Source organism: Phalacrocorax aristotelis, chromosome 17 (genome assembly GCF_949628215.1).
Source record: "Phalacrocorax aristotelis chromosome 17, bGulAri2.1, whole genome shotgun sequence".
NCBI classification, from domain to species: Eukaryota; Metazoa; Chordata; class Aves; order Suliformes; family Phalacrocoracidae; genus Phalacrocorax; species Phalacrocorax aristotelis.
Genome location: NC_134292.1, coordinates 2577250 through 2592779, shown reverse-complemented (window position 1 = coordinate 2592779; position 15530 = coordinate 2577250). Strand labels below are relative to the sequence as shown.

Genomic DNA, 15530 nt, shown 5'->3' with positions numbered 1-15530 from the left:
CCATTAAAGAGTAAGAGAAGTTCTGCATGGCCAGCAAGCTGGGGCTCCAGCAGACTTTTATGCAGGGACCGTAAAAGCAACACCAGTAAGCAAGCTTGTCACCAACTTAGTGCAGGGCTGACATATCAAACAGGCTCAGAAAATGCCATGGAAGCACTGGGTACGCAAGAGATGCAGAACCGGGGGATAAATAGGCAAGTTACTTTAGGTCATAAAGTGACTCATCACGCAGATTGACCCAACTGTGTGAGACCATCACCTGCGACGGAGCAATAAAGTAAAAATCTGGTTTGCTCTTCACCAGTCGCCCCCTGAACTGCATTATGAAAAGCAGCCAGAGTTGCCCTGAAGAAAGAGCCGGTCTATCTTACTGCACGCAGCCTAAGATAGACCGTGATCACCGAGACTTCTGTTAATACAGTTAAACACAACAACTTTGTAATACCAACGTATTCACAATGCCCTAAGTAGAGCAAACCTCTTGCCTTACCTTTACTTACAGCCAGGCTGAAACAAGTGTGGACACCCAATAGCACACCTCCCGCGGGAGCCAGGCTCTGCGAGGGCTGAGGCTCACGGCCGACGTCTCCCCCCCTGCTCCACACAAAGTCAGATCTTCCCTACACCTCACACTAATACAAACATTGAGAGCCAATGTAAATGTTTTATTGGCACTTTACCACGCAGCTTGCTTGTACAACAACTGGAGTCAATCGGTTCATGCAGCACATACCTGCTGGTGCTTACACATTCCTCGTAAAATGCTGGCAACTACAGACGAAATCCAAAAGTCCAACCTAGCACAACTCACAAATCCCCTTCCTTCCCCCAAACCCACTTCCAACACGTTAAACCCCTGCAAGAAGCACAGAAAATCCCTCAGCCAAAGGAATAAACATATCTATATTCCCTCCTCTCCTTGCCAGTTTGGAGGACCTGATGTGGCAAGGTTTATTTGCAATCCTTGGAATGCAAAATAAGCCTGAAAAAGGGAGTTTGAGTTTTACATCCTTTGGCCCTCCCACAGTCACAGACAGATCTAGATTTAAACTGTGGAGCAGGTCTGCGCCCTGCAAGGCTTCCCATTAATAATAATTAGCGACCGAGCCGCACAGCCCACGACTGAGACGCGATCACATGCCTTCCAATATGAAGGCACAACCCAGCGAGTCCCCGCAGCCCTCGTTGCCAGCCCCTGCCTGCTGTCACTTTATGTCACCACCCTAACATTAGACAGGTCCGTTCTTTATATAGGTTCGCCAGTCAGTAAAGGTCAGTATTTTAAAACCCCTCCCCGCTGATCCGCAGGAAGCAGTTTGAAGCCATCTCATGTCAGTGGTTAACTATGCTGCTTTTGAATCAATTCCAACAGTTTTTACTTCATCCGGTCTCCTCGCCCCCCCGGCCCGGGGGCATGGGAAGGAGTCAGCCAGATTTGCCCTACCTCCGTCCCGTCTGCGGGGAGCTGCTGGGTCCTTCCAGATCCTGACTCCAGGCCTATCACTCCTCCAGCCACAAATCCATCTCACTCTATGGGTGCAGCCTCCACCCCGGAGCATGCTCAGTACCGGCTGATCTTCAGCCATTTCAGAGCTTTAATGAAATGTAAGCATAAGGAAGTGTCATTAGCAAAAAAAAAAAAAAAAAAAAGGTAAAAAAAAAAAAAAAGAAGGTGCAGGATTCATCCTGATCCGGCCAACCTTCCTGTTTCCATCCTCTGTCAAGGAGGTGAGGCTCTCGCTGCAGGGATCGCAGGCGTTTTTAGGCAGCAAGCATCTCGTTTTAGAACAAAAGCAAGGAAAATCCTGTCTCAGGCAAGCCTTGTGCAAAAAGGAGCATTTCCTAGTGACACTCAAACCAGCAGATTTTTCACTCTGGGCCTTCCACAAATTACAATATTTTCATGAAATGCCATTAATATTATTTTTTCCACCCAACGGGCTTCAACTGAGGCTTTTAGCTTGCAATGCAAATAGTGCTTCCCATCCATCTTAAAGCTAAACCTACCCAGTCTACTCTTTATCTTCTTGAAGAGTATTTTAACTCCATTTACAAGAAAGTCAAAAAGCAGGATGAAAGAGGGGGAAACAGAGACTACAGTACAACACACTTCATGCTATGTTTTCCTCAGGAACTGAAATTTAAGAGAGGTTTGTTTTTCACTAGTCAGTCCTGAAATGACTCCAACGTTACCTTGTCTCCTCAGTGCAGTAAAGATCATTTCAAAGAATAATTAATAGAGGAATTTTTTTTATCCTTTCCAAACAACAAAATATGCAAAGATGCAAAACACTGAAGTCCACCGGGCATTTTCACTGCTGGAGGACAACAGCCCTGCACACTGCCAGCAATCTGCACATGGTACTTGGCTGTTCCTTAAAAACTTGTATTTCCCTATATATCCTTTGCATTTCCCCTACAGTTCCCTGCCAGCTCACAGAACTACTCCAGAAAGCAAAAGACAGCTGTTGCAGAAGTACAACTTTGCAGGCCACGGCAAAAATTGGCTATTTAATCCCAACAAAGTTTTAATTTATACCCTATTCCTTGTGTTGGGCCCAAGCCAAAACAACACTCTGTATGTACAAATCCGTTAATTGTGTGTGCACTCTGCCGAGCGATGCTTGTTTCCCATGCACGCATGGCTAGTATTTCTGCCATGTATCTACAGTATCTGCTTCAGTGCTGAAGTTTTGATTCTTCAAAGGAAGATTAAAAAACAAAAATCAAGTTATTTATCAACACAGCATTTCAGAAAAAAATCAGGGTGACAGATGAATGCCAAACCCCAGCTTTTTTCCTGAACCAAACTCCAAGGTAATCACTAAGAGACTTCCTGTACAATGCAATCAGCCAAGTTAAAGTCAAGATTTTCATCAGTCCACAGCACATTCATGTCAGATGCACTACGCAAACAACTCATAATGTTGTCTCATCTCTTCCCTGATAAATTCAGCCCAGTCCTCAACATCAAGCTACAGCTTCTTAGCAAATGATTTAGGATAGTATTCACATCTGACTTCTGAACGCCAGGCAGCCTTTCACACCGAGCGCTGGCGACTTGCATTTTACTAAAATATTTTTAGAGTGCAAAATATTTAGTAAAGTACCCAGGATAAACCATAATAATTTGGCATAGAGAACACTACTTAGCTCCCCTCAGACTTCTGTTTCTGCTGGGCAATTTCATGGATGCCCTGGGACCGGCGCCCACGGTAGCCATTTCGCCCCAGGCTGCCCCTTCTCCAGGGACGTTCATTAGGGACCTCCATTTTCAGCACAGGATGCAATTCTCTCTGCACCACATTAGGCAAACTCTGCGATACCGCACAGTGCTTTCATTAAGTGCAGATTGGTAAACGCTGTCGACAAATTCTATTCTCATCCTCTCCCTTGCCTTTAAATTGGAGGTAGTTTAAAAATAATATTCAGACCATATAATCCCGAGGCATGTCTGCTGAATCTAGCAGTGTTTGCATCTAGCACAGCTCAAGCATGTCAAGTTTGTTTCCTTGGAAACAAAGACCAATTTGCAAGCATTGCTTTCTTTCTTATTTTTCTTTTTTTTCTTTTTTTATGTAACGAAGACATACATACCTGCAGCTCTTGTTGATACAAAGGAATTAAAGCAGATCTACTTATCAACAAGGTTCATAAGAGAATTATTAATCTATTTCACTGATGAACAATTGGCTTGCTGCACTAAGGGAAAACCACAGTTCATCACTATTTAAAAATCCCCTTTTCCCTCAGTAGATACACACTTGAGGCATGGCATTTATATTGTTTCCTTGGGGACAGGTAGGGAAAAGAAAAGCAAAGCCAGAGTCATTTGCTTACCCTAGGCTAGGTATGCTGGTTCTAGTGGGGGAACAATCTAAGAAGGAAATCCTGTATTGCTCATACCACATCACTCCAAAAGACACACTAATACTGCTCAAAATACACCTGCTTTCAAGACAGACTGAAGAGTCAACACAAGCTTAATAAAAAAGAATGCGATAACATCTTCTAGGTATGTTTTGTCAGTTTTAAGCCCAACTTTTTCCCATCAAGGGCATGCATTAGGGCTTAAGCGGGAAGCCAGCAGTAACTCTTCTAGTGCCTGCTCACATCAAAGGTCCTCACGCTGAAGGCAGTAAATCCTTCGGCGATGACACACAACCTCTCTGTGCGGGCAAGAAAGCAGAGGGAGGGCAAAAGGTGTCAGAGCCGAGTCATCCGTAGCCTCATCTGCAAAGGCAGTCAGTACCTCCACCCTCCAGAGCCTTCATCAGCAATTACAAGACTCATCACCTTTCAAAAATCTGTCAGATATGGCGTAAAATGGACACACATGAGAACAGCAAATAAAATTATGGCTCCTTAAACATGCCCTACCAGAGGCTGACTCAGCACAGAGTTCACTTCCCAACACGCTTGAGCTGAGGCCAGGTTACAATGTCTACTTGAGAAGATTACCTTCATATCCAAGGGAGCAGAGCCCAAAACTCCTCTTGCTCCTGTTAGTACCACCACGTTAGAAAAAGCCTAAGGAGCTGTACCAACAGAAGCTGAGAGGTGCAAGAAAAGCCTCCGCCCTTCACATAAAGGACAAAGCCTCGTGCTTTCCTGCCCCTGGAGAATCCTGGAGTCATTGCTAGAGCCATCAGTGTCCAGAACTAAAGCCGATGTGAACCCTAGATGCTCCATACTTGTGAAAGTCGGGCCCTGGACTCCAGCGCACCAGACGCTACAAACAGGTCCAGAGCTTGCAAACGCTGCGTTACTGACAGCGGCCTTGCTGTCCTCTTGAGCATGCTCACAGTAGGACCCATGCAGTCACCTGGGGGGTAAACTGTAAACAAAAAGCACCAAAAAAACCCTAAGCCCTGCAAACGTCCAGCAGAACTGCCAGAGGGTCTCACCCCAGAGCTTCAAAAATTAGACTCTCTTCAGTACACTGACTTTTCAAATGTGGCTGAAGAGCATTCAACAGGAGTAAAGCAAGTTTCCATTCCTGCTCTAATCAAGTAATCCTGGAAGCAAATCCCCCAGCCTCCACTCTGCAGCTGTGTTCACCGTTTACCAAGTATTGTAATTACTGTGTTTTATTCCAACCAATGCCATGGTCTTAAGGAGTTCTGGAGACTGTTCTAGCCACCATGAGTTCTGGGCGAAGAGCAGGGAGAACAACCTAGTTCTTCCTGATCAAAAGCAGAGCATATACTGAAAAAAGCATCTAAACACCACCACGTAAAAAAGAACCAGAGAGGTACATTGTGATTTGCTTCAATGTATTGCAAGAATAAAAATACTTAGAACTTTTTACAAAGCAGTTTATAAGAGAGGGGAATAGTAGGCAATATTAATGTCACCATTTCACAGATGGGAGAAATCGAGGCTTAGAGAGTTAACTGCCAAAAATTTCTGGAGTGGTCTTCCACAAACATATGGAGCAGAGCAGCATGATACAGGAGACCTAGATGTGCAGTCATGCTCACTGCTGCGTTACTGAGTCACCTCGGGTGCCCAGGTTGGGGCCGCAAAGGATGTGTTGGGACAGCCTGTTTGGGGTGACTCGACTTTGAATCTCAGTTAAGTCTGAGCACTTTAAGCTCCCTTGAAAAAAAATAAATCTCATCCTCCATTACTTAAAAACAAAAAACCCGAAAACACATCAGTGTAAATAACAAACACATCAGTATTTTCTCTATATATATAATATTCCCTGTAACTAACAAGTCTTTGGAGGGGAGGGCAACTATTTATGCAAAAGAGCAACCTTGCAATCACTAAGGAGCTTTTTATGCCCACTGCCAAGTCTGAAAGCAGGCGGATGCCACGCGGGTGAATCTGTGACACCAGGACACAGTCCAGACTCATACAAGAAGTCAGACACATCTCAGCTGGCCAGCAGGAGCAATAAATCCAGAGAAGTTACTTAGAAATTTTTTGTTGGGTAACTGGGCTGCAAGTCAAAGCCCCTGGGGCAAGGGCAATGAGCTCTGTTACGGTTTTTTAACACAGATGGATTAAACACCTGGCAAATGCTTAGGTGCAAATTTTATATCGAAACACAAGCAAATGTGGAAATAGAGGGAGATCCACCACTTACTAACAAATGTAACTACTGCTTCCCTTCCCTTTCTCTCCCCCCTCCAGCCTGGCAGCCGCTGCAGTGTGCTGCTTGCAGGTATCAGGGGAACAAAGAGCCGATGGATGCCGTGAGCCCCACGCACTTCTGGAAATTTCTGCGCACAGCATTAAATTTGGGATGATAGTTATGGAATTTATTTTGATGCCCAAATAATTAAACTATCCTATTTGCTTGGGTTCCCACAGCTACAATGCTAAATACTTGCTGTATTGCGGAGGACAAACATGAGGACAGTACTTAGAGCCCAAGTCTAAGACTGATGAGCTCATTCTCATCCATTCCCACATGAAACCTCTGTAGAAAAAACCCCCAAATTTCAAATCAAGAGTCATGAGCTTATTTTGGGTGGCCAGCTTGGACAGAATTTTTCAAACCTGCTGAGAGCCTGCATCTCCTAGAGATGTAGAGACACTACAGCAAGATGCAAATGGTCAGTACACTTGAAAATTAAGCACTAGTTTCACATCTAAAATTAAACCACTATTTCAAAAAACGACTTCCCTCAAATTCTCTCACCTTCTCCCCCTCCAGTATAATACCCACTTACTTACCTCAGAAGGAGGCATAGAGCTTGATTTTGGTAACATTTTAAACTGAAGGACTCAAACTACAGCAAAACACTAGGAAAAAAAAAAACCAACCCACAAAATGCTGCAATACTGTAACCAGCTCTCAGAGACGTGAACCAGAGAAGGGGGAACGATGAACACGAGCACAGCAGCCCCTCTCCTCGTTTGCCTGCTCTTGGCTACAGTGACTACAATCTGGTTTGGAGGCAAAGCAAGGGAAGGCAGGAGTCTACGGGGGAGAAGTTCTGTGCACTGAGAAAAGTCCCTTTGCACTACTTTTATTATACAAGGAACAAGAAAGGGCTTCACCCTTCCAGTGCTCTGTACAGAGCCCAGACCCCCCTCCTGGTGCTGATCTCCTGAATTCAAATGTGCATCAAAAGCATCATAGACCTTTGGAAGCTTCTCTTCTGCTCTCATGCAGCCATACCCCAGAGGAAAGGCAAGCAGAAGTGGTTGGTTCTGGTTCCGGTTCTGGTTCAGTAATACTACCAAAAATAAAATAAAAGTGCACAGGCAATAGGACAGAAATCCAAATGCCGGCCTTCAGCAGCCGCTTGATCACATTCCGGCTTCAATTAAACAAACTCAGGGACTGCTGAAGTCAGCTTCCTTTCCTCGAGCAGTTTTTTAAGACATTTGCCTGGTAGCTGAGAGCTCTGGAGTTTCACATGAAACTTATTAGTGGCTGGATCATCCCTGTCACTGACTTCAAAACCCAGAACCAGAGCATTGTACCAAGACAGCTCGTTCCTGTGTGCCTTTGATTAATGACTCCCACTGCACTTGGGGAACTGAATTTCGGCGTTGTTTTCAGGCACAAGCCAAGAAAAAACAGCCAGCTGGGCAGAATACGGCCCTCCAAGAAAGATTTCCAGGATTCCCTGCTAGTCAGCAGCTGACAATATACAGCCAGACACCATCAGCGGAGGGAGGGTGTTGCACAGCGTTACCATGGCACATTCGTTACGCCTCGCACACTCTGCAGGATGATCCTTCCCGAGGCGGGTGAGAGTCAAGCAAAGAGCTGCTGCATCACCTGGCAAACATCACTTAGCTTTTTTATTGCCTCCTCAGTACGTTAAGCTCTCGTGACGCTGCAACGTCAACGTGGGAGCTGCGGCTCTGGTCTGGCAAAGCACCTGGACGCTGCAGGTACAGGGCTTGCTCCCGATACCCACCCTCCAAACAGCCCCCACTGAAATGCGTGGGGCTGCTTCAGAATAAACATGCCCTCATTTAGGCTTAGTGATATTCTGGTTCTAAGCAAAAACCCAGAGAGAAAGTAAAATCCTTTGCATGGATATACCCTGCACCACTCTTCCGCCCGCAATATAATTACAGCCCAAACAGTACAGACTTAAGAAAGGTCCTGAGCCTGCAAGAGAGGGACCTTCCCAGCCAGTCCGGACCATCATCGCTCTACAGCCTGCCTTGGAGGCAGCTGTCCTGTCTCCTCCTTGCCAGATCAGGTGTAAGGTATCAGCAGACACCTGTTATCAACACAAATGGTTCTAAGCCCTGGCTGTGGGCAGACAATATTCTCACCCCAGCAGGAGGATGGCTCAGTGGCTGTCTTTCCCCCTTTAAGAAAGGGGGAGGGAAAGGCCCACGCAGATCATAATAATATTAGCCCAGATGGTTATAATGGGAACATCCCTTGGGCACCACCATCATCAGAGTAATATTTTTGATATTCCCCTTTCCTGACATGCCTCAGATGTTGGTGTGAAAACCTGCAAGGGTGGATATTTACAGGTCAATATGCCGCAACATGCCTGGAGCACCAATATTTTATTTTTCCTAAGTCCTTCTTTAGAAGGAACAGAGTAAAGGATCAGTTGTAAAGCAACCCAAAATGTCTGTCATTTCAAACTGCATTTAACGCTACTCTTCCTCTCCATACCAAAAAAAAGCATTGCAGAAGTGCCTGTAAAACCCTGCATATCCCACTACTAATCTAAATATGCCCCATTCCCAAGGAGATTGAATGGATGTCGTAAATCAAAGCTTGACTTTAAACTATAAAACTCAAGATGCTGCGTCCACTGCAATGCACAAGAGAACAAAAAAAGAGAAACGTAGTTCATAAGTAACACAAGTACATACAAATTCTCCTGCAACAGCGTAGCTCGTACACACCAGGCGAAATATACACCAGTCTCATGTGTTATACAGCAAAACTAACTCTGCGGGGAGGGATGCTAGCGAATGGACCTGCTTTTCAGAGCTAAGTGATGGAAGGACACCAAGGTGTATGTAAAGTAACCAAGTCCAGTAATTTGAGGATTCTTATCCATTTATTTTTACCAGGTTCTTATACCATATTTTTAATCCCTTAACACCGCCTTGCACTCATCACTTCACCTTCAGGAGTCCCTCAGTCTGCTTGGGAAGAAGGAAGGTTGCTGCCATCGTTTTGTTTTAAAGAGCCATGTCCCAGTGGATCCAGCTATGCTGATTTGCACAGCTGCACTACAAGAAGCTCCTTACAGAATTAAGGTCAACTCAGCCTGTATCTCATCATAAAAATTCACCAAGTATTTTGTCAGGTACATATAACACACTTCTAGAGGTGAAAGCCAAACTTCTCGGTAAGAAGCAAACTCCACAAAGCTCACGCCTTTCAGACTTGCAATGTCTATCAATGACACAATTAATTCCTTTCTCTCCATGTAATTGAGAATTAAACAGAGGATCGATGTTCACTGCAAAAGCCAATGCACATCTATGTTAAAAGGGCTACTTGGAGATAGGTTACCTGAAGGTTAAAATTGTATTACCTTGCCTTTGCTAGTAAATATACATAGGACAAAATTGCAAATTAACTTTAGCTACAGAGGTCAAAAAAATCCTATGCTTTGCCTTCACTGGGCTGCAGTGCTGAAACACTCACCTGTCCTGGTGCAAACGTGGCACCTTAGGCATTGTGAACAGTGCAAGACCATGGCACAACCATAAGACAGATGTGGGAAACGTGACTTACACAGTTCATTTATTAGCCAGGTACAGTTGTGCTCGACTTCCTCTCCCCTCATCCATTCACGGGTTTTGTGGAAGGCATTCAAAAGCAGGTTTCTCAGCCTGGTGGAGCACTGCCTTCTCCCACCTCTCCTAAATGATGGAAACTGGAGACCCTCTGAGATGTTCCCCATGGAGAATGGAAGCGTCAGTCCTTCCCATTCATCACTCCATCCATATTCAGAGCTCGGGAGACTTTTTCATATCACTTTTTAGCCACTGGCATAAAGGAAAATGAAAGCAAATATTCTGCAGCCTGCTGCAGAGACAACGATCAGCCCTCCCCTCCCAATCCTTGATTTTGTTTGCCATCTCACCTGTTCCCCATCTTCCTGCCTACATATCCAAGTGCCTTACCTTTAACCTTGCTTTGGGATCAGAGTTTCTTCTGTTTGCAGTTGTTCACACGCCCAATCCCTCATGTTTCATTGTCCATGCCATTTTTTTCTCTTCTGTTTTGAACTCTTTTCCCCTATTTTTAATTCCTGTATTTTCTTTCTCCTCTGTTTCTAATTTATTCTCTCCATCCCACTTCTGCCTTTCTAATCCTTTCTTACTATCCTCTTGGGCCAGGTTTTGAAACAAAGATCCTGCTGCTGCTCACCTCGAGGCGCAGGCAGCAACGAGGGTTAACTGCTTTATTCTGCAGACTCTGAAAGTAAGCGAACTCATATGGAAACAACCAAAACCCAAAAACCCTGCCAAGATCTCACACCCCACCAAATTCACTTCATAGATATATACACACTCCACTGACCCACAGATAGGAAGGTACTGCTGCCGCAGGAATCATCTCTGGTATCCTAATATAACCTAAGGATAAACCGAAATACTCTTCCCCATTAACACCTGACCAATGAAAAGCGATAATGCGTGTAACTCTGACCACATATGTGCACACATCCACGTATCTGAAAATACAAGGAAGAGTTTTCTTGCTTCTCTGCCCTTTATTTGAGATTTTTCTACAAGCTTGGCCTACCTTGTCCTGCCCGGCTAACGATGCTGCTCTATTAAATTCATATTGGATCCTGCCTGAAAAGTCACGTTTTAAACAGCTGCCCATATCCCACTTGTAAGGTGAACTTGCAAGCAAGTATCAGTGCAGCAAAAATACGAACCCAGAGCAACAACGAAGAGAAACATGCCTTTGCAAATAAAACTGGTGGGGGAAACAAGTTGTGGAACTGAAGGCTCCCCTTGCACACCACAGCCCACTGGGAGCCCCGGCTGCCCATCCTGCCGCACCGCTGCAGCGCTGCAAGCCCGAGGTTTAGAGTATCAGATACCCCTTCTCACACAACACTCATAATTGCAGGTAACCCAGGCTTTACTGCTTAATCAAACCTCCCAAAGTTCATGCTTACTCTGAAGAAGTGAGGTGAGGAAGGTCTGCACAAGGCAGCTGGCACTGTCACCCTGGGGAAGGGCATCCTGGCCAGCCCTGCACAGCTGCCTTGAGCCTCTCCCGTGTATCGTAGCCTTGACTCTGCAAGCTTCAAGGCACTTTGGTCCAAGTTAGCAACACATTTTAAGCATAAAAAAACCTGCTTAAATAAATTAAGCACCCGCTTGAAGTTGATTTGTGCTACAGGGCCCCTACAAAGCCAAGAGAGGGACAACGGCATGAGTAATCAAACAATCAAGCAATGGTCGAGCATCAGACCTCCTCCTAAGGACCTCGTTGGGGCTCGGATCCTCCACGTGGTACATTTCACAGCCACAAAAACCAGCCAAAAGAAAGGCTGACGCTGAGTTCTCTTCTGACTCTGGACCTCTGCCTCCCCTCCCCAGCACGCCCATTTTATTTTGCAGAGGACATTTACAGCCATGACCTCCATTCCATTATGCCTTATATTTTCACTTGCTTTCTTCCACCATGAATCATTAACAGTCTCCATTTATCATCATATAGTTATTCTTTAAATTAAAATAATAAGGGAAATTGCACTGAAGCTTCAGGGTTTGAGGGGGGGGGGTAGTTATTTATTTATTTTTAAAAATTAACTATCCCACAGGAAGGTATGCACTTTACACTCAAGAGGAAAAGACAAAAAAGAAGTAAAGCATGGTTGAGTTTTGAGCCTACCAACCTTCAAAACTGCCCTTTTTGTCTGACAACAAAGAGGCGTGAATGCTTTCAAGTCACACACAGGTACTGGCAACACAATCCTGCTTTGTACCACTTCCCAGCTAGGTGCTCATTTCAATACAACACAAGCTGCCATGCAATTAAAAAGGCCCCAAAACAAAAGGCTGTAGAAAAAACTGCTAATATACCCGACTACCCTCATTTTTAACCTTAAACAATGAACAAGTCACCAATATAGGACTACTTTCGCAATGTGTCAAATTTAAAAACAAACAGTCCCCCACACCCCATTAAAAACCCGCCCAGCAGTGATATTTTCTACATACTATATATTATGAATGTGTCCCAAGGCACTGTAGACTGCGAGCAGCGTTTCATGGCTCCCTTTGCCATCCACTCCGACATTCACAACAGCGAAGCCCTTCCTCGACACAGCTGCATTTAAAGCAGAAAAAAAGGAGGCCTGCCTTACCACGAGGCAATTAACAACTGGGGAATTTAAAATAATAAATAAGTAAATACTTGGCAAGACGAAGTGCCTTTGCAATCCGTGGCCGTACCTGCTGGGAAGGGAGAGGCGCCGAGGGAGCTCTCCCAGCAGCGGCACCCTCGGCGCGGCCCTTTGCGGAGCACAGCTGGCAAGCGCAGAGGCTCCATGCTGCCGGAGCCTCCGGCAGCGGATAAACTAGCCAGGAGACAACCCGCTGCTACGTGCCGCTGAGCCATTTAAAGTTTAGAAGCATTTTGTCCGAGGCAATCTTTAGGGAACGCCAACGGAGTGAAGAATCGGCAGTAAAAACCTCTTCAGGAAAGCCTGGTGTGATCATACCTCTGTTTGGCTGTGCTGGCTTTTTTAGATTCCCGTCAAGGATTTCAGAGGCCTACATGGGCGCGTCCACGCGCTCCGCACGACGGGAGGTGGCGGGGAGCATGCTCAAAGGGAGCAGCATCCTCCCGGCACGCCACGGCTCCATCCCATCGTGGCCCCGCGCTGGAAGGGGAAGCGAGGAGCCGGGATGCTGCGCTGCTCCCGGAGCCTGGCAGGGGGAAGGAGGCGAATCGAGGAGAGCGGGGACAGTTTGTAAGCTCTCTCGATCATTCCTCGGAATAAAATAAAAAAAATTACTCATCGAGCGATTAAAATGTGCAAACATTTTGCTTGGTGTTCCGACTGCCACATTTAATATTTCAAAAAACATCCAGGCCAATATTGTTGCTTAATTTAACATAACTGGATCCCGAATGCATTTCTAACAGATTAAACCACAGAAATATCCACATGTTTTAATGAGGATTTGGCACGACTCAGAGCCAAACAGATTTTAGCAATATTTTTGGACTACAATTTCTTTCAGAAGAAAAGAAAGCCCACTGGTAATGGATCTGCCTTCCCAACATTTCAAGCTTTTTTGGATTTAAGTGAAAATTGAAAAACCTAAATATTTAGCGCCATTATAATTCAAGCAACATCTGGACAATTTTCTTTGCCTCGTAAAAGATTTTAGCCAGCTTTGCAGAGCCTCAGTCCATGTTGCTCCGGCAGAATGGCTCCTTTTACATTTGCATGCTTCACTCAGATTCCGTAGTTTCTATGCCAACAAGCATTTGCAACTCTTTAAAAAGCACATTTGGAAGTGGGGGGAGAAGGAAGATTTGAAATGTGATAAAGATTTTTTTTGTTTGGGGATTTGTTTGGTTGCTGTTTCCCCAAAATCAAAATCATCCATTCCTCATTTTTTTCCTGAGCCCTGGAAACCTCAAAAAGGCCCAATAAGCACCATCTCAGCCATGGCAACTCTTCCACCTGCTTTAAAATGCAGCAGTGACTCAGAAACAGAAAAGTTTGTTCAGGCAATCTGATGTATAAAAATGCATATACACACGCATCCTCACATTTAAAAAGAATATATATATATAAAAAAATAAATGTAACTCCAGTTCTCTCTCCAGACAAAGAATCAATAGCGAACGTCTATCAGTGCCTCTTCAGACAATAGCTCTGTGGGGAAAGCAACAAATCTGCAGTGCTGAGAAATGAGCCCTCCAGATGTACCCCAGCCCAGCCCCACCAGGCTAGTGAAACTCTGTGCAGATTTACGTGTCCTGCAGGCTACAGGGCCTCTGCAAGTTCCCAAATCCCAAGTAAAAGTAAACAGAGACAAGCAGCTACTACCGAACTGTCACTCAAAATCCAGCAGTTTGATTTTTAACCAAATCTTTGGAAGCTACGCCTCCGCTTCCTCCCCACCCCCAGTCCCAGACTTCACAGATGGCTCTAATTTTATAGTTAACACTTGCGCTGGGCACTGTGACATTATAGGTGCACAGAGACAAAGAAAACCACAACCACGAAAACGCAAAATAAAACATTCAAAGCAAACAATACTACCGATCTTACAAAACTAAGAGAAGAACCTGTATCTTTTTTTTTTTTTTTTTTTTTTTTTTCACAAAGATGCAGCCTACTAGACGCACGGTCATTTTGAATTCCTTTTCCACCTGAAGTTCACACGCAGGACCTAGCGATGCCTTCGGAGCTACCGTCTCGGGAACGCCAGCCGATCGTGAAGGTGCCTAACAGAAAAATAGTCAGCCCAGGCCGCTTCGCAGCAAGGGCAGTCTAAACAAGTTGTTCCCACGGAAAGGCAGGAGTACAAGGGTGTTTCCTGGGGGAGCTGCTCACCAGGAGGAGCTGAGCAGGCAGCACAGGCACGGTGGCACCTACCATTGCTGCCTCTAGTAATTTTGTCATCCCTGAGCTCTGGAGGGTGGAAGAGCAGAACGTACACGATACTGCCAGCACTAAACACTCATTTACAGGCTCATTGTTAATGATGGAGGTCTATTAGCCCCTTCAATCCACCTCCTGTGCATATGTCATATATAACCTGATGTGCCAGAAGGGGAGAGGAGGGAAAGGCTGTTGATGCTATGCAATATTCAGTCCTAACCACAAGACCAAGAGAAAATACTCTTGAGGACCTGAATATGATGAGCTTCTCTTACTTCAACTAGACAGGGGATAGGATACAGAGAAGGGAAGATTGGATGCCCGTAGCCAAAGCAAAATGTTTAATGCGCTGCTATTCTGGCAGGGCAGTCGTTCCTTCCCTCCCTGCACAATCATAGATGATGCAGTGCATCAGACAACTGATTTCATCAGCAACCCGGGATTTGTTTTCGCAAGCAGGGATCAGGATGAGATCCAGGAAGGGCAAAAACTCCCTCGGGGAGCAGAAGACAAAAGGACAAGATTATCAGTATAGTGATGGTGACTAAAAAAAACCAATATTAATTTTAAAAAGTAGCATTGTCTCACGGGACTAGTAACAGCCCCCAGCTAACAAACACAGTTACTCCTGCAAAGAGCCATCAAAAGATCAGGAGAAAAGGCTACGGCTATAAAACTCTTCTTATTTGAAAAAGGCCTATAGGTCACTGCCTAGCACACGAAACGCCTGGAGCGTGAAGAAGGTGCTTTGCAAAATATAGCCATTGACACCCGCTTTTCCAGACTTTGCTGTGCTGTAGGAAAGGGCACGCGTCCTCCTCTAGCCTAGCTCCCGTCCTCTGATGTTTCCTGCCACAATTTCACAACCTTTGCCATTTAAAAAGCCCTTCAGGCAACCACGCCAGCGTGGAGCTATTTTACAGAAGACTCTGTGTGATGATACATTCAGGCTTCTCCCTCCACACCAAGCACACATAG

At 45.2% G+C, this 15530-nt stretch overlaps 1 protein-coding gene across 8 annotated transcripts in view; it reads right to left on the bottom strand.

Annotated features, from left to right (window-relative positions):
• The window catches only part of LOC142065819 (histone-lysine N-methyltransferase EHMT1-like), a 124103-nt gene that overhangs the window by 78472 nt on the left and 30101 nt on the right, over nt 1–15530 (bottom strand). Inside the window, exon 1 of one of the 8 annotated variants that reach the window (XM_075112489.1) lies at nt 12148–12240. The exons of 6 other annotated variants lie outside the window; for them this stretch is intronic. The gene's annotated coding sequence lies outside the window, so the exon portion shown is untranslated. Of the gene's footprint in view, nt 1–1444; nt 1468–12147; nt 12241–15530 lie in introns of those variants that run through there. One more of the 8 variants, XM_075112491.1, reaches the window with a different exon arrangement.